Here is a 25599-nt window from a genome sequence, read left to right on the forward strand (position 1 = left end):
AATTGCCATTTTGGAGAAAACATATCCCATTTCCAGGGGGAAAAAAGAAGAGCAAAAATGTATTAAATTATTTTCTTCATTTTTTCAGAAAGTAATTTCTGCCTCTTGAGAAATAACACTTTGGAAACTAACATTTTTTCCATCAGTTTTTTTCTCTTCTTTTTTTTTTTTTTTTTTAAATATATTTAATTTTTTTTTTTTCTGTTCATGTTGTTTCAGAGGAACAACAGAAATTGCTTTCCATTAGTGTTCTGGGACGTGCAGCATCACTCCAGCAGCAGAGCCCTGGAACGTTCACTTACTCTCCCACAGGCACTGCAGGGGTCCTAAAGGAAAGCACAAGCCTCACCTCTCAGCTCAGTGTGTGCTCAATCTTGCAATGAAGTGTTTTTCCCCACCACCTCTTTTCAAAATAAATGCTTCAGGACATAAGAAGCTGCAAATAGAGCAATTTCAGTTGAAGATCAAAACTAATCTAGGTAAAAGGCCGCTAGATCAATAGCACTTGAGTGTGCAGCATATAAATCATCTTCACTTTCCAGGGTGTGTGTGTGTTTATGTATATATGTGTATATATAATATACACACACATGCACTGTTTCTTTTTCCAAAGTTTTCCTGGACTTTCGCTTGTAATACCGTATGGAATAAGGTGCTGTACACATTTTTTTCTGAATTCTACAAAGAAGGTAACGACAGACAGGTCGCTAAACTCACAGTCCCCCTAATCCAAAATGGCTTTAAAGGTTGTCTGACTTCATCACTTCTACTTACTTCAACTGTAAAACCTAAAGCATTTATTTCTGTTCACATTGTTGCTGTACTTTCTGCTCTTTAAGATGCTCATGCAAACAAAGTCCGAGAAACAAAATGCAGTAGCAGTTTGTGCACAATATAAGTTAAGAAGGACACTTTTTCCTTAGCAGCCATAAAAAACTGTTTGTACTGATGCACCTGTGGGATGGGGAGGTAAAACTCAGTAGGCATAAACAACCATTTTCATTACACTAGGTAAATTAAATGTTTTTTTTTATCAGCTTAACTGAAAAATGTCAGTACAGCTGCTATTACCCAAGTGTCCCACTTCGGAATCAGCCATTCTGCGCAGCCGAAGTGTACATTTTACACTTGCATCTTCAAAATTTGAAAGAAACAAAACCCAAAGATATCCATCCTGTGGATGGATACAATTTACAATTTTTATTCAACTTCAGTGATGGACCTTCTACTGCTACTGTTTCTGAATGCTTCTGCTCCTGGCACCCATATTAGAACAGGAAATCAAGGCCTAGAAGCAACCAATTCTAGCATCAAGCAACTACTGCTGCAAAAACCTGTTTCTGCTATTCCATGACCCTTATAGACTCTGATTGCATGAATGTCATTAGTTATCCAAGAAAACTTCCAAATTTGAGAAAAACAACCTGGTTATTGGTCTACTGCTTCATGTAACTTGTTTGTTAAAAGATCTATGCATTGCTGGGATACAATCCAATCAGGTCAGCATTTATATTTAATTATCCGGTCATAATACAAGACAATTCAAACAATTGTACAATTGTTAGCTGTTGAGCTCAGTCCCAAACCACATTAGATTTTCTTTCCCTGTTAAGTTTTCTAGTTTCCTTTGTTCTAACTATTAATAGGAGAGTGATACACCATATTCTTACAAGCATTTTGCTTTTGTTCAAGCGTTCCTTTTGCAGTACAATTATGTATGGCCACATTAGCTTTCTTTTCTTGTCTGGCGGAAATAAACTTGAATAAGGTTCTGTATAGTGCAGAAGTTTTGATGGTATATTGAGCTTTAAGACTACATCCTACTACTACCACAACATAAATGTAAGAGAAGGTCACTGTCACACAAGGTAGATTTAAAAAAAAAAAAGCTGCAACTTCATTTGAATGCCCATAATACTAAGAATATAATTCAGACTTGTTAAAAAAATGTTAAAAGTTAACAATTAAAAAACTCAAATCTCTGTAAAATGAATTCAGTAGTTTTGAGTGAATTTGTACTTTCAGTATCACTCAGATAAATACTACAATGGCTTGTGTATCTTGTTTCTTATCTAGCTCTTACAGAGCCACTAAATTTCTTAATCACCACACAGCAAAATTATTGATTGTTCTGCTGCCCTTGTTGTAAAGCAGATTCCCACTTCTCTGATATTCCAGCTCTCAAAGAATTTTTACAGTTCTGTTTCCTAGTCCCACTGCTCAGACCTCTCCTCCTTCCTTTCCTTCTGCCACCTCACTCCTGCCCCCAATGTCTTAAGCAACCCACCTCTCCCTCTCAAGGTGTCTCAACAGCATACTCAGCCACGCCAGAAAACATTGCTGAAGTTCACTCCTAAACTTTAACATATCTTGCTCGTATCCAACACAAGACCTAAATCTGTTGCAAAAGGAGTTCAGCATTTTTTCCTGACATCCATACAATGTCTCCTGGGATTGCATTTGAAGGGTTGTAAGTCTCACACTGACACTCCTCCCGGTACATGTGGAAGAGGAGGAACAAGCAAACAAACAAAAATATCACTCAGTTTTGTCCCAATGCGTCAATTACCATGAGATAATAGGTTAAGCCAGACGCACCTGCTTAGCAAACCACATTCAGAATCCCTTTGCTCACAGCAAAGTTTCCTCCTCGGGGCCTCCTGAGGACTATAATTGTTTTTTCAAACAGTAAAACTAAGCATAAATACTCCCCTCAGCTCTGCATATTTCTGGGCCAATTCCTCCAGCATCCTATTATCCCATACAAAATTGCGTTACACTGAACCTCACCACTTACCTGATCATACTCGTAGAATACTTTAAGATAAGAAAGCAATAGAAGGGAAGATGAGGATGGAAAAGTTTCAAGTGTTTTCCATTCCTTCTCCCCAGTCCTTTGGCAAGGGAGGATGTGAAGCTGAAGTGTAACATGCAGTTATGGACTAGCACATGACATTGCTAACACCCAAACACATTGACATAAAGAACATTTGAACCCTCCCAGCTTACGTAAAATACCGGAGTAATTTCATGACAGTAGTCAGTCAATCACAGGAGGAGGGTGGGGAGGGAGGAAGAGTGTGGACTGAAGTCAACCACCCCTTTTTTCTTTAATATCAAGCAAGTAACTTCCACTTGGCTGATTTGTTCCCATAGTGCTAATCTGAGTTTATCTGCAGCCATTCTTGCTTCACTTGAAAGGATGCCAGCAGAACAATTTGAAACTACAACCCTTGATGCAATCTTTCTGCCCAGTCAACACTTCTCATGCATGCAACGTCAATGTAAGGAACTTCAGGCATCTCTCCAAACGTTAAGTGAAGCCAAACTGTCTCACCCCTACAAAACAGTGTCATTTCCACTGAACTGCACACTGAAGTGCACAAAGGATAAACTGACCAGAACTGAATCAGCTGAGTGACAGAGCAAATTTTATTCCTCCTTTCACAACTACTAGTCTCTTTCATAAATCACACAAGGCTTTGAAAGAACCGGGAAAGAGCGAAAATCTTTCTGTGCATGTGGCTAGAAGGAAATTGCATGGCTCAGAATCACCAGGATCAAGAAATGCTTCCATTTGGTTATTGCCTACAGCAAAGCTCAGTTCAGCAGCAACTTCAGTCTCAACCACGATTCAGAACAAAGAGTTTTCTTCTTGTAGTTTTATCCACATAAAAGAATATTTTATGCTCAAGGATTTTCTGACACAACGAGCAGGAGCAAACCATGATGAAGTGTTCTGGTTCCTCCCCTCTTAAGAAAAAAACATTACGTACCTGTCTATAGACGAACAAGCCTTGTAAGAAGGCAAGAAGAATTAAATCCATTTTCAAATCATTGTGACCCATGACTTTTAAGTCCATCCTTACTGCTGCAGAAGACATAAGGAAAGTATTCACTAGCTTCTACAAGGTAAAGCAGGAAAACTTAGAAAAGAATGGAAAATGGAGTCAAGTTATTACAAGAAGTGGGAAGTTGGTAAATGAAATTTAATGAGTGCAATTCCATAGTTTAACACCACAATACTGTTAAAACGGCATCATAATAACCTGTCAAATTAAAAGCTACACAGAAAACAACAAACCATGCACTTGAAGCATCCTTGTGTGTCAGGCTGGATTATAAATATTTCTCATAAGCCCAAGGGACAGCAGAGGCTGATGTACCAACAGTACACTGGTACAGGGTTTTTCCACATTTAATCAGTAGCTTGGCAAGTGTGTCCAAGGCATGTGACAGAAAAACTCCCCACCTTCTTCCTCCATCTTCTGTATCCTTCTACTTTAAGTTCACTGGGCACTGTCCACAAATAACTAGGTGAGTGCAACTGCCAAAGGATAGCTTTTGGAAATGCCAGCAGGCATCCATCTGCAGTCAACACTCTGCATTAAAAGTCTGACCCCAGGCCTTTTGCAGCCTGACCTACTGTAGTACACCAGCCACGCCGAGATAAAGCACACACAAGTATTTGTCAAGCTGGTCAGCAACTGGAGGGGAGTTGCTGACAAAGAGCAGAGTCAGGAACAACATCACCCCCTTTGATGCTGAACAGCAAAACATTTCCAGGAAATGTGAAGTGCTGGAAAATAAAAATTTACAGCCAAACCATAACCACTACATAGGTCCTCAAGCAAAACAGTGCTAGTACAGATATACACAGAAATAGGAGTTCTGATGGCACCCTCTAAGGAACACATGTGCACACATTACCAATCAGCTATGCTACTGCCACTTTGGTTGTTTAAAAACGTTCCCACGCAACTCTTTGAGCAGAAGAATCAAAACCACTGACCATTTTTTCTACTTATGAAACATAAAATTACGTAGGAAAACAAACCAATTGATAAAGTAAACTGTTATTCATTCTGTCCTGCAACTCTTCAAAAAGCCTCTGAAACACTGTACAGAAGAACCATCAGCCCTGGCCACTAGAAGAAACGCACATTATCCAGCAGATTCTTGCAGTGCTGGGATGCAGAAATAAGTGCAATCGGTGCCAAGCGCTGACCCTGACAGCAAGCTCTGTAGCTCAAAGGCGAACAGTTTGTCTCTGAGAACTCTGTTTGCAAAGCCTGGAATGACAGTCTATCTGGACATACTGCATTCTCTGCAAAAAGCTCATACGGGCTACATATCCTAAGGAGCAAGCACCTGAAATGCTTTCCTACCATCTACTAGGTATGCATGTGCAAAGGAAAGGATACAGCAGGCTGAATAGATATATTAGGAAATCATAAATAATAGGTGTATCATTTCTTGTAGATACATAAGGATGTTGTTAGATCAGAGCTGTGGTTCTGCAAAGCTTTCTTTTTTTGGTGCTGTGTTTTGTTTCTTTAAACAAGAATCATATATTGAAAATTCAGTAGTGAAAACACTAAGCACTGTTAATCAAATCTAGAGACTCCACCAGAAGAGTATGTAAAAAGATACTGCTCTCTGCTTCACAGGACGTGATAGAAGGCACAAACACACACACCTGGAAAGCTGCTGACAATCATCTGCCTGCCAAATTAACTGCTACAAGTGCAGGCCTTTAAGGAGCATTTTCATCTTCATTGTAGTTTTAAGTTACTGGATAGAGGTGCCTGGAGGGTTCATGAAGGCATCTCCCTCACTGTTAAGGAAGTTAGATGAGACTTTATTCTTGCATAGCATCAAATGTAATTGCATACATTTATTAGTTTCCATTGTACATTCCATCTAAGATGTGTTTGGGAATATAATTCTGCCTTAAGGCAGATACTTGAGTCCCTGTCTGTGATCAGCCTGGGTCACACAAAATTCTTGTCAAGTTCTTCATTTTGATGACATGAAATACATTCCAAATACAGGTTTAAAATACAACATGATTTTAAGTTCATTTGCACTTTAAACACAGCCTTGAATTCCGCTATATTATTTGGCTTTTAAGCCATATACAGCTCACTTCATTCATAAAAGAGTTCTGCAGCATCAATGGCATTAGCTTCCCAAGAAAACACTGTAACTTACCACTTTCTACTACATGAAGGGCTCTTTAAAACATTTCAAGTGTCAGTTAAATCTGCATGTGCCTTACCTTTCTAATAACCATAAGCTGTGAAAAACAGAATTCCTAGAAATAAAGTCTCGAACTTTATATTGTTGGAATAGTCTCATTAAAAAAATATAGCAGAAACTAGAAGTCATAGCTGTAGTATCTCGCTAGATCATTTTCTGTCTTCTATAAAATAATGAAAAAATTGTTGTCTTTATAAAAGAAACAGAATTACGGACTTTAATAACCATAATATAAAGAATATAACCATTGGAGGAGCCACACTTACAATTTCTCACCACGAACGTTCAGTACACTTAAGAAACTTTAGGTCTTTCACAATCTCTAACAATAATAGGAAGGAGAAAAGATCAGCCAGAGCTCCCTTTTTTGCTAATATAGACACTGCCACTGAATTCACAGCCCAAACAGACTAATTCCAAACTCTTAAGGGCTTACAGCTTTCCCCCCCAACCCTGCCACCCAACATTGACGGAATCAGGTCCAAAAAGCACCAGCCATTTCGAGGTAAGGAGAAAGAGACTGGCAACAGGTCTACCAACCCACCCTGTGCTGAAATACACTGCAAGTCTTCCACTTTGGAAACAATTCAATTTTTCAAGTATTCACTGAAATAAATTGATGGTGAGTATAATTTAAACAATAGCCCTCTAAAGTGTTTATCTGTAAAAGCAACTCTGCTGTAGCTCAGGCGGTAACTGCACAGTGTCAGCCTCTCCGCTCACCTCGGGTCAACATGCTTCAAACCCGTTCTTGCAAAACCCCTTCAAAGCAAGTCACCAAAACCTACTGCTGTGGGTACTTCATGCCAAATTTCTCTCAACAGAACCACCAGCACACAGCTACTTATTAGATGCACTGCAGCAACAGAAGTGTTCAAGCACCACGGGAACCACATCAAAAAGCCAACAAGATGGATTCAGAAGAGGCAAAATGGATAAACACAGCAGATGAGGAAAACCACAGAACAAGATGGGTGGAATAGGAGTGGGACGGTTACCCAGACTGACTGGGTAAACCTTTCTGTAGGACTTCTTTTGTTCCCCAAACAAACACACAAAGTATTAATAGGTAGTTCACTCCAGGCTAATAAATACCCATATCCCACCTAGCATGTGTTACAGTTAACACAGAGAAACACCATACACAAGCAGTTTACTTACAGTACTAATTGTTCCAGAAGCCACAAAAAAACCCTGTTGTTTACCATGGTTTCCACTCACACTTTTGCAGAGTGGACGTGTGTGTATGGTGGGCTGACCACAGGCAAGCTCTGCTTTCTGCCTGCGCACCATACCAGGTCTGCCATCCTGCCAGGCGGCCTCCACCACCCTCGGGTGCTTTGCAAGCATATCAACTGCTTCCCTTACAAGACAGGTGTCAGAAAGCATGTTTTCCCACTAAAGCACACAGCCCTCTAAAGACTATTAGTAGGGGCTCGGGAGAAGAGGAGATTGATTTATTTTACACTGTGGAGTTTGCTTCTCCACAAAAGCAGGATTATTTTTGGTTAAAACGCTGACCCACGCCCCCTGAGCACAACCAACATTTGAGACACAAAATTCCGCCCCTGCCCTCCCACAGTGCAAGGAAGAAGGCAGCGCCCCATGCCAGCTATGCCACACGCAGCCGTGCCCCCAACACTCTTCACTTCTGCTCACCAGCCTGAACCTCCCAGCTCCGATTTAACTGGGGGTGTGTGGAAAAACACAGAAAACGGGATTTCCACGGTCTCTCAGCCTCAGCTGGCCAGCTTGGGTGAAGAGTGACCCAGCAATCCTCCAGCCCACCCTGTGCAAGTCCTCCACGTCGGCTGCACGTGTGCTGCTAAGCGGGACACCAGGGCCCACGATAGCAGCTACGAACACCCGCTGCACCCGTTATGTGCGCGGCAGGCAAGGGGAGGCTACCGACCTGCTCCTCCCCTGCAGCGGGCCCGCGTGGCTCTCTCCCGGCGGAGCCCTGCGTCGCTCCCATGGTGACATGGCCAGGCCACCCGCTGCCACGGGCGATAATGGCCGAGCCCACCACCCCGCACACCCCCGCCAGGAAGGGCTGGAGGGAGCCGAGGGGAGGTGGTGGCGGGGGTGGCCAGAGCCCGGCAGGGACAAAGCCGGCACTGAGGAGCCCGCCACAGAGAGACTTTGTACCGCTGGGGCCCAGCCGCCCTCAGCCGCCGGCCAATCCGGCCTGCGGAGGCCCCAGGGAGGCGAAGAGACATTGTCATTCTCCCTGGGATGAAAAGAATTGTTATTCTCCCTCTACAAAAATATTTCTTGTCTTCTTGCCCTTGGCAGCTGCCAGTAGCTGACGCGTGTCACGGGATAAACTAGAGATGTCCTGGGTTCAGGCCTGGGTGGGATTTCTGGAAGTAGTGCAAAGCTTTTGGATGGCACCCACAGACCTGCTTTATCAAGCAGAAAAGCACCCATCACTTCTACCTTTTCGGTCCATATGCTTCCTGAAAGAAAGCACCCCCCACACCTGCTGACATCCCCAACCCCACAGCCTCCATCAGGTACCCTCCCATCACCTAACAATCTTTCCATATCTGTCCCAAATACAGCAGTGCTGCAGTTAATTCAGAGGCTGGATTGACCATGTTGTTTTTGAGGCCATTATTACATTTAAAAAAAAACAAAACCACATGCTCTTGAGGTAACAGTATTCTCAAGGGCTTTCAGAAATGACTCGGCATTAAAAAGGAGAAGACTGGCAGAAGTTCAGCCGCACTGTTGTATTCACAGACACGGATTCTTTTCCCAGTGCTACTGTCATCCTGGGGCTGCATTATTTTGGGTGGATGAGTCAATATTTGAATCAACTCTGGGAAGGAAGAAATTAAGGAGGACAAACCATCAGGGAAGAGATTTCTTAAGCCAACACTTTAAAAAAAGAATGCAAACAGCATGTTACTCTGTGTGGCTTACCCTCAAATTTGGAGAGAAAAAGACAGGAAAATGCCAAAGCATTAAGTTGGCTCTTCTTTCATCTGGTTCCTACCCTCAAGTTTTACAAGTAACTGACACCACCCAACTTCTGTTGAAGTACTAGCAGTCCAGTATATGTGCAAACATCAAGGTCACTAGGAAAATGAAGCACAGAGGCCAGTCTCCTCACATAAATGGGGCAGAGTGAGATACAAGAGCAGCATGGGGTAGAGTGAGATACGAGAACAGCATCTGGCCTCAAGAATGTCTTCGTGAGATGCAGCAGGGCAAGACAAACCTGCTCTAGGCACTGCTGAGCACTTCTGCATATCTCTGAAATTGAAGACAGCTTTCTGAAAAGCTAGCACAGGCTGGCAGTATCAGCATAGGACATTATGCCACTGCTTCAGCAGGGAAGGCCACTACCCAGTACACACCTCCCTGAAATGACTGGACATGATGACAATTATATGGGCTAGTTTTTACTTTGATAGAATACAGTAGAATTTTGCTGCAGATAAGTAGACAGCTTTAAAAGCAAGTATAGTTTCAGCCTGATGGCAATGTATTTTTGCAAAGAAAACAGCTGACAGGCACAAAGTGGGACAGGGAAAGGAGAAGCCACTAGATCACTAACGCATTCTCTTAACACACACATATCAAGTTCATGGCAGCAAAAAGTACGGCACCAGCCACCTGCAACTGCCTCCCTCCACACAGGCTCTGGCAGGGGATGAAGAGCCAGCTCTGCCAGCCCCCCTCCTTGACACAGCCCCCTTGGGGGTGCAGGCAGAGCAATGTAAGCCTGTCCCATGACAAGACCAAGGAGGATTACTTCTCATTCCATGCAAAAGCCATGGCTTGGCCTAAAGCCTCATTTTATCGTGTTTTGTGACTATCAAAGCAACATGGTGTTAACACTAACAGTGAGGTTATCTGACTTCACTTCCCTGAGCTGCAAGGTTGCCACCATGGTTAACACACTTCGCTAGCCTGAGGTAAGTGCAACACAAATGCAGGAACTGACCACAGTTATGCAAGCAAAACAGACTTGTTTTTAATCCTTTACCACAAATCATCACCTGGGAAGGGCCTATCAGTTTGTCTCCACTCAATTTCCTGCAATAACAGATGGAAAACAATTCATTTGGGCTTATAAGAATATTTCCTATGTTTGTCCACAAGAGTATAGTGGGCATGTAACTTTTTCTGATTTTTTATTTCTTTTCTCAAACCAAACAGCTACCCTGCCACAACAGGCAGATAAATTGTCCTGTAACAGCCTGAAAGAGTGAGCAGTGACTCCTAGTGCTCAGGCTCACACTAGAGCTTGGTCAAGTGCCCAGATGCCCATACTGATGTGACAATCAGTGCAATCACAATTTACAAGCTATTCATCCTACAGTTAGTCCACAGAGAACAGACTTCAAGGCCTTCCTGGGTACTTTCTTCCCTTTGATGGAGCTATCCTCCCAAGGTGGGTATGTGGTTGGGCCTTAGGAGGAGATGATGCCGCCACTGAAACCAGAAATGGAAGGATACAGTACAGTTTAACCAGTGACAAGAGCTGCAGGAACTACTCCTCTGGCACAAGTTACAGGACTCCTACAGCAGGAAAAGGAGAGCAGGTACTCGAGGCACCCAGTTGACCTAACAGCTATTCCACTGGAGGACAGCATCCCCATTCTCCTCCCTTGTAAGCTATAGGGAAGAAAAAAAAACAACACAAACCTAAATCACAGCTCAAACAAGCACATCTTTAAGTGTACAATTAGATACTCCTTCTCTTCCTGACTATTTGTACTGAAGGCTACAAGACCCTGTCCATCGATCATGAGTGACTACACAGAATATGTGCAATCTAGCCAAAATTAGCTTGGGACAGCAGCACAAGCAGAAAAGGAGCCAGAGACCCAGCACGACAGTCTGTTCTGTCTATGCAGGTCTCTGCATGCTCAAGAGTGAGTGTCTGGAGGCAGGGCTGCATTCATCTTTCACTCCTTCTATTTCAAAGAGAATGTCTAGGTACAACTGAAGTCAGTCCTAGAAAGGATGCTGTTTCATGGAAAGTAATGGCTGGTTACCAATACCATGTCAAAATTACATGAATCAGGCTAACAATGTGCACCTCTGTCCTCAGCAGTGTTTAGGACCAGCGATTCTGCATGTGCAACAACTGTAAAAGCAGTATTACATTCCAGGGATTTCATGAAATGTTACATAGTTGTTCAGAGAGTTTACTATGAACTTCCATGGAACAACTAATCATTATTAATTGTATGAGAAGCATGGAAATAACTTTTAATGACCACATTTTCCTACTGAGACTTTCAGCTTAAGTAATCAAGGCAGACATTGTTTGCCTAGGATCAGATTCAATCCACAGTCTGTGTAGCGCTAATTTAAAGAGATTGCTTCTGCAGCTTGAGTCATGTAAAACCTAGGATGTATTCCAGAAATTATCTAATTTTACTGTGAATGTAGTGGTTGTGCTGCTTCTACCATCAGCAGAAGGAACACCCTTTTACCATTACATGACAGGATGCAAATTTAAAACAAGCAGCGGCCTCCCAGTTACTCCTGCCAACCAAGCAAGGCTGTCCAGCAATTTGCCTGCAGCAATCACGAGCGGTTATGGTGTTGTGACATAGGTGCTTTCTGCTTCCTTCCCATCCTCTCCACACCTCCAATCAAGCCTTTTAAGCGGCCCCTCTGACAATCATGCATATTTAGTCATTTGTTTGTAAGCAGAGTTCAACACTTAACAGTGCTAGACAGCATGTCAAATAAGCAAGCTTAAAGAAGTGGGAACTGTTTTCAGTAAGAGACACTGGGAATGTACGCTGCTAGTCCAGCTGTTGAACTGTCTGAACACAGACATCAGTTTTGCTTTTGTTTTTAAGCAAGTGTTCATGATCTTTTAATGAAAGGCACTGTAGAAGTTTCTAAAAACACCATGTTGCCAAACAGCCTTTCCCCCTTCCAATCTCTTTAGACTGCTTTTTGTCATCAGTCTGCAAAATCACACAAATCAGTCAGCCCAGTCCTACTTAAATGGTTCATAAATCCAATTATGCCCGCTTCTTTATATAGCGAGCTAGGCCCTAACAGATTCAACCTTCAGGATTACAGGATGTGTAGGTAGGTGACCTCTGACTCTCTACCTGCTCAGGACATACATATGGTTCAAATACACAGCTCTACACTGCAGTTAAACTACATGAATGGCACAGTGATCTTAATCTGTCTTGAGGGGATGGGAATGCTGCAAGAAATGCTGCCCTGGCACTTGTTACTGTGTGTAGGAGTGAATCCAGTGGCACGCCACCAAGGTGGTGGGGCTGAAGAACTGACCCTGAAGCTGGAGGCTGTGTGAGCAGGGCTTGTTCAGCCTGGAGAAAGGATGGCTGCAGGGGCACCGAGCAGCAGCCCATCAGCACCGATGAGAGGGGATCGAGGAGATGCAGCCGGGCTCTTAACATTGCACATGGCTGGAGGACAGGAGACAATGAGCAAAAGCTCAAACAAGAGAGGTTGGAGCTACAAGCTATGCAGCTTGTAGAGTCAGGAATGTTGGCCACCTCTGATCTACTGTTAAGGATGCAGAAATATATGTGCTCTCCATGTTCCAAAGCAGTAATTCCGAGGCTCTTATTTTAGAAAGCATAGGTGTCCTTGTAAGAAACACTGCCCCACTTAAAACTGTATCCCATGCTCCACATGTATTTTTTCTGAGGTAATAACCAGTACAAAATTATTCGCGGCTCACTAAGCCACCTCTTTTGACCTTCATGTGGGATTTTATTTTTTGCAACCTAGACATACAGATTTAGACATTTTGCAACCTAGAAATTTCAAATCAACAAAGCTTAAAAGACCTTGGTAAAGATTTAGAGTAAGATGCAGCGTCATTCTGAGCTAATGAAGTTCAAGTTCACAAAAACAGGAAAAAAAGTACTCTGACAGATCTGTTACATGATCAACAACTAGGACTAGGAACAGTACTACAATATTTCTTACTGATAATTTCTGTAACTTATAGTATATTTTTCTCAACGGTTTTGCAATCTTGGTCATCAAGTCTGCTAGATGTCACACAAAGATTCCAGAGGTTTATTTTGCTGAAAAACAGCAGAAGACACTGCTTGTTTTATGTTGCTTTGTCTTTGAAAAGAACGTGTGAATTAGTAGATAGATGCATAGCACCTTTCACAGGATAAATAAAATCAAAACAGCAAAGGCATTTGGTAACAGGCACTAACAAAAATGATAGCATTGAAAATAAAGAAATACAGTTTCTATTTATCCTAAGCATGTTTACACAATACATTTTCTTCTCTGCAATGTTTTAAACTGTACAGTGTGTTCAAAAGTATACTGGTAAGCAAACGAACTACTGTGACATAATGCTAGAGCGTGATGCCGGGATGTAGCAGTGACTATCTCAAACCTTCTCTCTCATCCTTTATAATAAAATAAGTTTACCAGTAGAGTAAGTAAAATTAAAACAACTTCCTCTGGCATATACATTTCGACCTCTATTAATTTAAGAAGCTAGTACTGTTATTCTAAAACAACAAAACAAAGTAGTTTAAACAAAGTCAAACCACATAAACATGCACTGTGTTTCTCTTCGAACATCATACAAAAGTGCATATCAACACTCAAAAGAATCTCTCTTCTTTGCCCTCAACTTGCTCATTTTACACAGGAGGCACCACATGAGCACATTCTGGTTGAACGCTCATTTTGCTTACATCTCATTTCCTTCCTCTATCCTCCATTTTCCTTGACTGCTCCTTGCAAAGCAGTGAAACAATCTTCTGCTTTTAGCAATTTATCTGCCTTCCCTCACTAGAAGTCAAGCCCTTACAACATCAAAAACTTTACCATGGTAATCAATTCTTATGGCACAAATTAAGACAGCACAGTAAAGAAAAGAAAGATCCATTTCTCATGCAGCTCATTATACTTATTAAGAACAAGTAAAAATATGCAGAATGCACAAGACATAACATACTCAAAACATTCTTGTCCATTTTTTTCTGATACAGAGGTTAATTTAAAAAACAAAGCTCCAGACAGCAGCTCTTCAGCCAAGTTCGTTCTTTAGAGCACTAAAGCTCTGCTTCAAAGCTCTGCCTCTCCCTATCCTATTTATACTGGCAAACCTCCTGCTGAAGAGCTCGTTAAGAAACAAAAGCAGTTCTGCAGCCCTATTTAGTAATAGCAAGGTCGCACACAGACTGAGGTATTGTGACCACTTTCTGGGTGCTGCTTTTCAGGAAGGACTGGAATTAGCTTGAAATCAGTCCCCCTAGACTGAGAGTCCAGGGAAAAAGAGAGAGAAGAACCATCAGTGAGAAAGCAGATGGACACAGCCACCCCACTCATTTGCTTGCCTATCCTGTGACTCCTGGAAGCTCACAAGCTGGGTGGCCGGATGCAACCTCTGAAGCATCTTTTTCAGAGTTGCGCTTACATGTACCCAAATTCCCTGCTGTAAGGCTTGCTTACCATTCAACTTGAAAGTTTTTCGTTTCAAGGGAACAGTGCTAAAGAGTCTGCTACAGAACCCAGCTAGAACATTCCTGCCTATCCATGCTTCAGTGACATTTTCACGTCATATTTTCCCCCACACAGCTCCCTGTCAAAACAGGGCTTGCTTGTTTGTTATCTTATATAATGCCAACATCTTATCTTTTTTTTTTCCTTTTTAGTTTGGTCTTTCTATCATGTCTTTAGAGTCTTATTAACCAGCATCCTCTCCCTTTACTCCCAGAACATTAACCAAAGCCACTCATCTGTTAGTTTAAGTATATCACAAATTAGGAAGACCAATTAATACCCACATTTCCAAGTAAGTAACTAAAGGAGCAATAGCTATTCATCTCTCAGGAATGAAAGATAAGTCAATTTTAGCTTCATAAAACCAACATAAAGATCGTTTGCTCTCTTAAAATTGTCATCTGTTAATGACTTACAAAAACAAGCCAAGCGTGCTTGACTGACACATAAAAACTAAGTACGCATTTTATATTCTCTGGAAGCACTTGAGAAAACATTTCCAGTGTAAGATTAAGATGCCAAAAGGATTATATTTACCTTAATGATGTACTATAAGAAAATATGCAGCAAAACAACTCTCTTTGTGTGTGGCTATTCTGTTTCCCAGGACTCTACTGAGTCACTAAGCAATTCCCATTAATATTACCCTCTGTGCTTAAAGTAATTTATTTATTCCCAAACCCACGCTAAATATTTATATTTGCTGAAGACACCACCATAGATTAAATCCATTCTTTACCAATGTTTAGCTAAGAGATGAACTAGTCCAGGCCTGTGCGTTAGTATTTGCATAACTTTAGCACAATATTGAGTTCATTGCAGAAGTCTCTCCTCTTCTGGAGGCCTGTGGTACATCATCAAGCTTTCAGTAAGTGTGCGTGTGCTTGTTTTAAGTTGCTACGGAAATCCAGAAGAACTAGTTCTGATTTCAATATATTACTTACTCTAGTGAGTACTGCTTCATAAAACCTTTTAAAAGCATAGCTTAAAGAATGAACGTGACAGACAGAGAATGACAAGAATCCATCATTTCAAAGTAATGACTGGTTCTTACGGATGTAACTTGACCACTACCTTGTGAGGAATGTTGATTTTTGAGAGTCTTGGTCTACTTGCTGTGAGATGCTTCGGGTGTGATGTACAGCTGTGCTCCCAGTCCCACTCGCAAGGAGATGGCAATGCAGCACTGTGCTCCCTGAAAAACAAAGCCTCATTTTAGTTTTGTGTTATCACAAAAGAACAGACTGAAAGCCTGGGACACTAAAGTCCTTGAGATAAAGAGGATACATTTCCCCGGTTAGTTTGGCATGCTTTAGCTTCCCTGGCAGTCAGGTTGAAGCAGTGTCGAATGAGGGAGATGTCCATCCATTTTACACTTGCAGCAACACTATGAACTTCAAGTCAAGCACTGTTCCCCATCAGGCGCCCACACAGGCCTGCACGCAAGGAAAAAAATGCATTCTTGCAAGCTAAATAAGGTACAGACAGGAAGCATGCTTATTTTCCATTTGTTGCACTTGTCTTCTCCTTAAGGCATTTGGGCCTTTTGTTTTGATTTATTCTTTACTCCGATTGCTTTGTTCACACAAGATTGTACAGAGCTAAGCTAATAACAGCACTCTGTCCTAAGTATAACCTCACTAAAAACAGATGCATACGCTCAAGTTATTTCAGTTGATAATTTAACAGCTCCACTTGCCAATTGCAACCTCATTTTCTACTCCTTCCCCTCCCAGGGCTGCTTAACAGGCCTCCGTTACCCCTCTGCCGCGCAAGCTGTGTGTCAGCTTCCACTCAGCATTCCTGCCAGAGGGCTGCACCTCTCCCCACCCCTCGTCACAGCCCTTCATTATCCTGTGTAGGAGAACTGAAAAACGAGTGGTTTAACTACAGTGAAGGACAGACTTTTGACAGGAATAGAAACAGAAGCTAGCAGTTAGAAATTTCTTTTTCCCGGCACATTTCGATTGCCTTAATTCCTCTCAAAGAGCATCTTTCCAAAGTGTCCCACCTTCAAAGATATAGCCAGACTTCCTTAGAAGCATATTGTATTTCAAAAAAAGTGTTAGTGTTTTTTTTTTTTGGTTAATAATCCATAGCTACTTCTGTATAGCAGGAAAGCCATAAGAAATATAATGAAGGAATTTTGCAGAACTACAGTCTACACCATGTTTTATTGAAGTGTCTTCTGTGCAGCACCCACTTTTCCCTGAGTACAACCATAATGAGGTCCCAGATTCAAAAAAGGACACTTCAAGCATCTAACATTCTTAAAAGCTACAATTGGTCTCATTAACTTCTTCAAAACCCCACAAATGCAAGCACTTGCCAGATGTCGCATTGTCAAGCTAAAATGTTGTTTTCCATCTCTGCTGACTCTTCCAGCACCTTTCTCAAAGTAATATGCTACTCTTTTCAATCAAGGTAGGATTTCTGAAGTCACAGAAAAAGAGAATGCTTAATATTAATTTCTATTATCACCAAAAAGCAACAAGAGCTACACATTATGAACAAACATCAGATTCACTGTTCCAGTCTTCATTGTTCCAGGCTGTATGCAGAATAAATACTCTTTTGGAAGCAGTAGGAAAGTTACACAAGGAAGCTAAAACTATACTACTATTAATGTTATAATTTGCCTCTCTGTGAAGATGCCAAAACTTATAAAAAATCCATCTGCCACAGAAATCACCATTCCAAGCAAAAAATGGAAATAGGAAAACATACTTTATAATGCCTTTGACACGGAAATGTAAATGAATACCTTAGCAAAATAATGTATTTCCGTTTCACAGCTTTCAAGTGATAGCACTGGAGCTGGCGTCACATTCTAATGCTAGTTTTTGTCTTAAGAATAATAAAGAGCAGTGAAGGAAAAATTTAAGTTAGGAGTGCACATGAATTTGTGCAGTAAGGAGTCAGATGAGGATCTCTGCACCTTACATTCAGTATTAGCTTTTGGAAGCCATCTCATGATGTTAATCTATATATAAAATAATTATATATTATTATTAGAAACATATATATGCTTTTAAAATGCTTATTTTGATTTTTATATGAACCTGAGAGTACCTCTAGAAGCTGAATGAGAAGCAGATGTTAACAAAGTGAATTATTAATTTCCTTATTCCAGTTGTATAGAACAAGCAGTCTGCAGCTACAAAAAGATCAGTGTTTTTTTCTTGAACTTAGTTCACTTTGCAGCAATAATTTGTCACTAGCCTTTAGTTCCCCAAAAGATTTAATGAAAACATAAAAGGGATCCCGATTACAGTCCAATGACAACAGCTTTTCTGCTTTTGTGAAACAGTTGGAATAGCAAATCCAAGTGTAATCCAGATACATCTTAAACAGCTTGGAATTCCAGGCATATATAACAATTGTATCAACTAAACCTCTCTGTGAAAGGAGGAGATGCCTGATTAAGGACACTGGAAAGAAAAACAAAGATTAACAGGCTAGTGTCTTTTGCACTTTGATACTGATGGTCAGTAGCAGATGAAAGAGAAGCAACCCCATGTTTGAGTTACAAAACAAAAAATAATGGGTGCTAAAGTTAGCTAGTTTCATTTTTGGACGGCTTGTTTCAGGCTGCGACTCTGGCCAAACAAGCCCACTTGAAAACAAAGAGGAATTCTGCAAGAATGTACCGCTACCTTCCAACACAATTCCTCACAGCATTGAGAGCAATCATGTAAGCCTTTTGTCAACATGTAAAGAGAGGCCGAAAAATTCGAAGAGATTGGCATGCAGATAACTTACATGAAACAATCAAAGGAAGTCACGGACTAGGACACTCCACTGTCCCATGTCCAAATACACTGTACCAAGAATCCCTTTTACCAGGCAGATTTCAGATTTTATTTATTTTTATATATATATATATATATATATATATATATATATATATAAAGCTCAACTACTCATTAATACAATACCAAAACCCTAGGACAAACTTGCAGAATTCTTGTGTTGGTAAGAGCCTGGAAACTGTTGGCATCAGTGTATTTTCTAGACTAGTTTTTGTGGGTTTGGAGATACAACTGAAAAGTCATATTGTGCTCTGTGTTTGAATTGCTTTCACTGCTGCTGTTACCGTTAGAGGAAGTGCTCTTGTGGAAAAATTACAGGAGAAATCTGAGTTCAGTCACAGCCAAATAATCACATTTTTACTTCAAACTTGTGTTTGAATGCTGGCTTACACAGAACTATCCCAAAACAGTAGAAACTTATCTAATAATTGGTCTTGAACAAAAGCCTGCTGCATCTTGCACTGTGCCTGAAAAAATGAAACAGCCTTCTAATGCAGAACAAGAATATGGGAGGCTAGAAAAGCTGTGACAATGCCCATCCATCGGCGCTACTTACACTGGGGCAAGTGGGAGTGAAATATAATCAACACCCTTTTCACACTATTAGTTTTTGATAGAAACAGTGATGAACAAGACAAGTCTAATACTCAAGTTGTGTTGTACAAGAAAGCATTCTATACTGTTATATAAAAAAACCAGAATGGTCTGTATTTCAGAGTTGGAATATTTAATACCCTTAAGCGATATATCTTTTAATAATTAATGCTTCCCCCTCAGAAAACCGAATTCTTAAGTATGAGCAACTCCTGTTTCCTAGCAGAGAAGGAAAGTTGCACACATGCAGAAAAATGTTCTTCTCCACTTTTACAAGCTGTTAGTTCTCCCATAGGTAAGAGTAAAATACACTTTTTTTAAAAAAAAAAAAAGAGGAATGGGGACAGCAGACGGACATCCATACAGCAGGTTTAGTAGTGCCCAGCAAACACTGAACAACTATTTTGTTTTCTTTCTGATGAGTATATACCTGTTTATCTTTTCTGTTCTCAAGCAAATTCCTGATTTAGGAATAACATCTTCTGATTATTCTGCCAGCCAAGGACAAAAGGTACACAGAAATCTCAAGCAAAACCACAAAGTTTAACTACAACTGCAGAAAACAGATTGCTTAGAAGCTACAAAAAAAGATTACCTGTTCAATGAACGATACACCTCTTTTCTGATGAAAAGTTTTCAGAACGGCAAGGCAAGCACAGATTTTCCCATTATTATTCCCTGATAGTATTTTAACACTTACCCTGGATGTTGCCACAGGTTTGCATGTCTACCCTCAGGAAGCAGCTCCCTCTTGTTAAGGGGAGTAATTCCTATTGCTGCTTCTAAAATAGTTATATATTTCTTGTACCGCATCCTGCCTCTCTCAGGAGTTTCACCACGCTAAGTTATCATCCAAATGCAGTTTCTGCAACTGAAGTCATGCCTCTTCACTTATTTGAACTGCTGTTTTTCAAAACATGCTGCAAGTTTCAAGCACATAAATAATGCTTTTTCCCCCCTCTCCCAGGCTTGGAGAGTTAACAGGAGAGAAAAACCAAAGAAAAACTCCCACCAGATTCCCCTGAAACGTCATTGTTACATAATTCGATCTTTGAATAAGACACTAATGAAAATGATTGAAGAGACAATCACGGTTCTAAGCCTGGCCGGATAATGCACACTCTTCAATTGACTAATCCTTTGCTAAATCTCTGCTGCCTATAATCTTCCAAGTACTAATGGAGCCCTAGGTAACTTCTCTGTCAAATCAATCCAGGGAATGAGAGAGATCTGCACAGAAAACTTGGGACATTTTTTAGACACTGGAAGACAAAAACAGATTTTTCTTCAAACTTTCTCCTCGCCACCAGAACGCAATAGAAGTGATATCCAGTCAGAAAAGACATGGATAAACCTTCCCTTTCTTTACTTGTTGCAGAGTTAAGAAAGCTAAAGACTCCATTACAATACCTACTAGTCATTCAGATGCGTCTCACACAATGCCTGTCGCCACTTTCTATGTCAAAACTGTTTTAGCCATGAGGTAGGTAGCCTCAGGTACTAACTACAAAGGCGGATGTGGATATACAAGTTGCAATAATAGCGATGTTTTGGAAGTGCTGCAGCACCGCCAAACGACAGTATTAAGGAGACTTTGTGGGTTGCAAGAAGACCAGCTCAGGAACTATTTTGATGCTATTCAGACACTAAGAGAGTAAATATGAATGTTTTGTATATAATTTTAATGTATTAACTATATTACTACAAAGGTGCATAAGTGTTATACAGAAATGTTACAAGAACAGATGGGACAGGAAGTACTTCTTCTAAAGCCTTCAGCTACAACAACTCCCTCTGTACACTGCCTAAGTTATTCTCTAATCTCTTATTCCTTCAAGGGTCTGTCTTGGCAACAGAGCTGTTTAATATCTTTATCAGTGACATAAATGACTGAGTGCACCCACAGCAAGTTTGCAGCTGACACCAAACTGAGTGGTGCAGTCGACACAACAGAAGGAAGGGAAGCCATCCAAAGGGACCTGGGCAGGCTGGAGAAGTGGGCCCATGTGAACCTCATGATGTTGGACAAGTCCAAGTGCAAGGTGCTGCACCTGGGTCGGGGCAGTCCCCACCATGAGCACAGACTGGGAGAACTCACTGAGAGCAGCCGTGCACAGAAGGACTTGGGGGTTCTGGTGGACAAAAAGCTCGACATGAGCCAGCAGTGTGTGCTTGCAGCCCATAAGTCCTGGGCTGCATCAGCAGAGGGGTGGGCAGCAGGTGGAGGGAGGTGATTGTGTCCCTTTGCTCTGCCCTTGTGAGGCCCCACCTGGAGTGCTGCATCCAGGTCTGGGGCCCCCAGCACCAGAAGGACGTGGGGCTGTTAGAGTGGGTCCAGAGGAGGGCCATAAAGATGCTCAGAGGGCTGGAGCACCTCTCCGATGAAGAAAGGTTGAGAGGGCTGGGGATGTTCAGCCTGGAGAAGGGAGCCGCGTTCAGCCTGGCTCTAGGAAGACCTCACTGAAGCCTTTCAATACTTAAAGGGGTCTTACACAAAAGGATGTAGAGGGACTCTTCACTCAGATAATAATGATAGGACAAAGGGAAATGGTCTTAAACTAAAAGAGGATAGATTTAGATTAGAGAAGGAAAATCTTCACTGTAAGGATAATGAGGCACTGGCACAGGTTGCCCAAAGAATCAGAATCATTAGGGTTGGAAAAGACCTTCAAGATCATCCGGTCCAACCAACCCCCTACCACCAATATCATCCACCAAGCCATGTCCCTAAGCACCATGCCCAACCTCTCCTTAAACGCCCCCAGGGATGGTGGTGACACCACCATGTCCCTAGGCAACTTGTTCCAATGCCTAACTACTCCTTTTGGGAAGAAATTCCTCCTAATTTCCAACCTAAACCTCCCCTGGCCCAACTGGAGCCCAATCCCTCTAGTCCTGTCACTAGCTATCTTCGATAACAGGCCGACACCCAGAGAAGCTGTGGATGCCCCATCCCTGGAGGTGTTCAAGGCCAGGCTGGATGGGGCCCTGGCCAGCCTGATTTAGTGGGTGGCATCCCCATCTATGGCTGGGGTGTTGGAGTTAGACAATCTTGAAGGTCCCTTCCAACCCAAGCCATTCTATAATTCCGTGATCTCAAATGAATACTAATAGGCTATCTGTGGGACTGATCTTAGAAGAGCAAAACAAAACTAAGCCTTTTTTAGATTCAGGGAGTACAACTACAAATGACGAAAGGAAGCATTCAGTTTCCACCTACCTACTTGCATGCTGACTTGTAAGAAATATGGAGTCTGAAAATTTGTGATGTATTAAGAAAGATAATTAACATATTAAGCACACAGAAATGAAATTAAGAAAACAATTAACTTTTGCAGGTCCCAAAAAAGCACTTAACTACAACTTCAAACGTCTGTATAGAAAGTATTAAGAAGCTTAAAGTGAAGTACTACTGGAAGTCTCTAAGGACAGTTAATATCATTAAGCTTGCATGCATCCTGGCTTTTGATAGTTTTGTCAGATCTATTGTGAAAGCAGTATTGACTAGGAAAGGAAAAGACAAGAAGGAGGCAGCAATTACATCTTTTCAAGAACCTTTTTAAGAACCTTTCAAGAAAATTTTTACTAGAACACAAAAACAGTTTGATAAAACCCAACCTTCCTTCAAAGTCAGTTTTGTCATCAACATCAGTATTACAGCAATTTCTCCTCTGAAGTGCTGTTTCTTCTTCTTTCTGTCCTCCTCAGCACTTTTTTGACCCTAGATTTTTCCCCTTATAGACCTAAGGAACAGATTTCCCTTATAAAAACTTCCTGAAAGTGTTTTTTTTTAAAGCCAGAGCCATAAGCAAAGTTAAGAAACCATTCAGTGCACCGTTGGACCATTCTTTGACTCCCTGGGGAACTAAATCTGACTAGAACAGGTGCCACACGGTTAGCCTTGTGCAAAGCTCACAACCATACTCCTACAAGGAGCACAAGCTTCTTCCAAGCTTCTTCCACAAGCTTCTTCCAAGTAAAGTATCATGAAATCTTCAGATATCTAGAGGGAGTAAAGACTGACTCACCGCTTATCAACTTCCTTCAACTTTGTTTGAAAATAGAAATTCAAAGCTACTAGTACACCCATTGTTATTGAAGGACTACTTTTGCAGAGCAAACAAAAGCTTTAAAATATACCTTCATCCATTGTTTCCTGTTGAGGAGTTATCATCCACTCCCCTTCTTCTGGTTTAGTATTTTTTTTCAGGAAAAAACATCAAGTTTTATTGAAAGAACATAGCACATTCTTCCTAACTGGGAACATACAAGTGTACAAACTTAATCTAAGAATTAAGCTGTTAAAGAAAAGTATGTGTCAACTTCAAGAACTCATGGTCCTCAGCTATATCCACACAGATAACAGCAAACCACCTCAGAGTTCAGCTAAAAAGATTATTTGCTTACTCAATGTATTTGCACTCTGCCAACCTTCTCCCCATAGATTCCACATTAATTACTTACTAATCAGTTTACAACATAAAGAAAGTCCAGTAACATGCACTTCCATCAAATTGATACAGTGACATTTAGTGCCACAGTGCACTGTTGCACTATATCAAGGCTTGGAACCCGTCACTGTCTTACCAAGCTTTGCTGCTATAGGAAACAAGGACGCATGCAAACTTTAAGCTTTTCCTATACCTGTTTCAAAGTCCCCTACTCTTTTCTATCCTCCTTCTTTACTCTCTTCCGTGCTTCCTTAGCTGCAGCAGAAAAAATAAATGTGCTGGGGCAGTGATTTCTACCCTGGTGAACTTCTACAGAGGACTTCTGCAAAAGCAGTTCGGAGTATTTTCATTGTATTGTTCAATGTATTTTCATTCATGTTAGAACTGAGTCTAAAATTTTTGCAGTGCATGGTTTGGAAACTAAGACATATTTCAGGGAAAGGGGAAAGAAAGATGAAAGCTCTTTTCTGCATTGAAGAAACACTTAAGACATCAAAGTGAAGGCATCCTTTTACTCTAATCCACAATGGATGAAAACGAGTCATGCTCTCTTAATTAGATGTAGTGCATATTTCTTGTAAAACTGATGACAGAAGCATGATCATATCTTCAGTCACTTCAGACCCAACCCCAAAGGAGACAACAGTTGTCCACTGAAGCCAAAAATTACTTTGGAAAGAAAGAAAATTCTTTTTTTCCTCATCCCTCAACAAAACATCTCTCCAACACCTACAGACCGAAGAATTCTGTCATGAAGAGAGCAAAAAACCAAAGGTCTTCTCCTACGCGCTTATTGGGTGACAAGAATAACAACAACAGACAATAAACTTCCAGAGCAAGTGTTTTGTTTGGGCTACACAGCTAAGAAACAGCAAGGGAAACAAGTCAATGCCTATGTAAAGCCTGATCTGTGGAAACAACCTTGAGGCAAAGGAACATCAAGGTTCAGATTTTGTATTTCTTTTTGGGAAGGGGGTCATAGGGGAAACAGTTTCATGGAAAGAGAAGAGGAGGACTTGGAAGCTTCTTTCACACAGCTTCAGTGGCTGCAACTGCTTTTGGCCCCTCCCTGGAGAGCATCCCTTGCCCGAACAGCCCATATGTTCCTGGAGATTCTCAGAATCAGCTTATACAAAGTTGTGCTAAGGAGGCTAGAGACACCAGCAGTCAAATCTGCCAGCTATTAAGCAGAGCTAGATGATGAATCAGATGTTAGAACTGAGAGAGCACGCTGGACTATAGACAGCCGTGCTGTCAGTGACGTACGGGAGAGATTTATCAGTTTTCTCTAATGATCTCTCACAAAAAAAAAAAAGTACTAGCAGGGCAAAGCAAACAGCAAATAGGTTGAACAAACACATGAAACCTTGGTTTACATGAAGCCAAAGCACTGCTGAGCTCAGGCTCAGTTTATCAATACAAGGGGGGCTGATGTTAAAGAATTAGTTCGGCATGACAGCAAAAAGATTCTGGGAGAAGTATTACTGAGCCTGTCTTAGGAAAAATACAAAGTGGTCCAAAATATCTGATCTCATGCCTGGCTTAGTGGAAACATAGCCAAACAGAGATCTGAAATCTGAAATTTCATGTGTGTATAGACCACGCCTGAGATAACGTGCACGCCTTGAAGAAATAAAATGAAATTTCTCAAAAGCAGTTCTGGATTGCTAGTCCAAAAGAGATGCAGGCAACAGTATGGAAAGAGAGCAGGCTCTAGGAAAAAAAAATCTGAACAGAAAGGGATTCTCAGACAGGCTTACTTTATATTTTTCCTCACATACCTCTTACTGACACTTAATATCGCATCACACAGCATTTTTGTCTTATGATGTTATACATGTGAAAATACAGCACTAATGAGTTTCATTCTTTCCACGGCTCCAGATTAGGAACTGTGGTTATCTCTGAGGTTCCAACACTCAGATACACAATGACAACCTGACCTAATTTCAGGAAGCCTTGGGTAGCTCATGTTTCCCTAAAACAAAGCATGCAGCTCATGAATATACAGCAGGGTAGATGCCATACAAGATATCAGGCCAGAGCTTCCACAGCTCTGTGATTTTTAAGATCATAAACATTTCAAGTACGCTCACAGCTGCAAGAGTCATGTAATGCTGGACAGAAAGGAGAAGCCACACTCCACATTCTCATTTGAAACAGAAATACAAAATATTACCTAACATCATGCACTTTCAAAAAGC

General features: G+C 41.2%; 1 protein-coding gene across 5 annotated transcripts in view; it reads right to left on the reverse strand.

Moving 5' to 3' along the window:
• Positions 1-25599, reverse strand: part of TJP2 (tight junction protein 2) — a 65144-nt gene that overhangs the window by 36204 nt on the left and 3341 nt on the right. For all 5 annotated transcript variants that reach the window (XM_050716289.1, XM_050716290.1, XM_035558523.2 and 2 more), the window contains exon 2: positions 15613-15733. The gene's annotated coding sequence lies outside the window, so the exon portion shown is untranslated. The remainder of the gene's footprint in view (positions 1-15612; positions 15734-25599) is intronic.

The sequence above is a fragment of the Cygnus atratus genome, chromosome Z, assembly GCF_013377495.2.
Source record: "Cygnus atratus isolate AKBS03 ecotype Queensland, Australia chromosome Z, CAtr_DNAZoo_HiC_assembly, whole genome shotgun sequence".
NCBI classification, from domain to species: domain Eukaryota; kingdom Metazoa; phylum Chordata; class Aves; order Anseriformes; family Anatidae; genus Cygnus; species Cygnus atratus.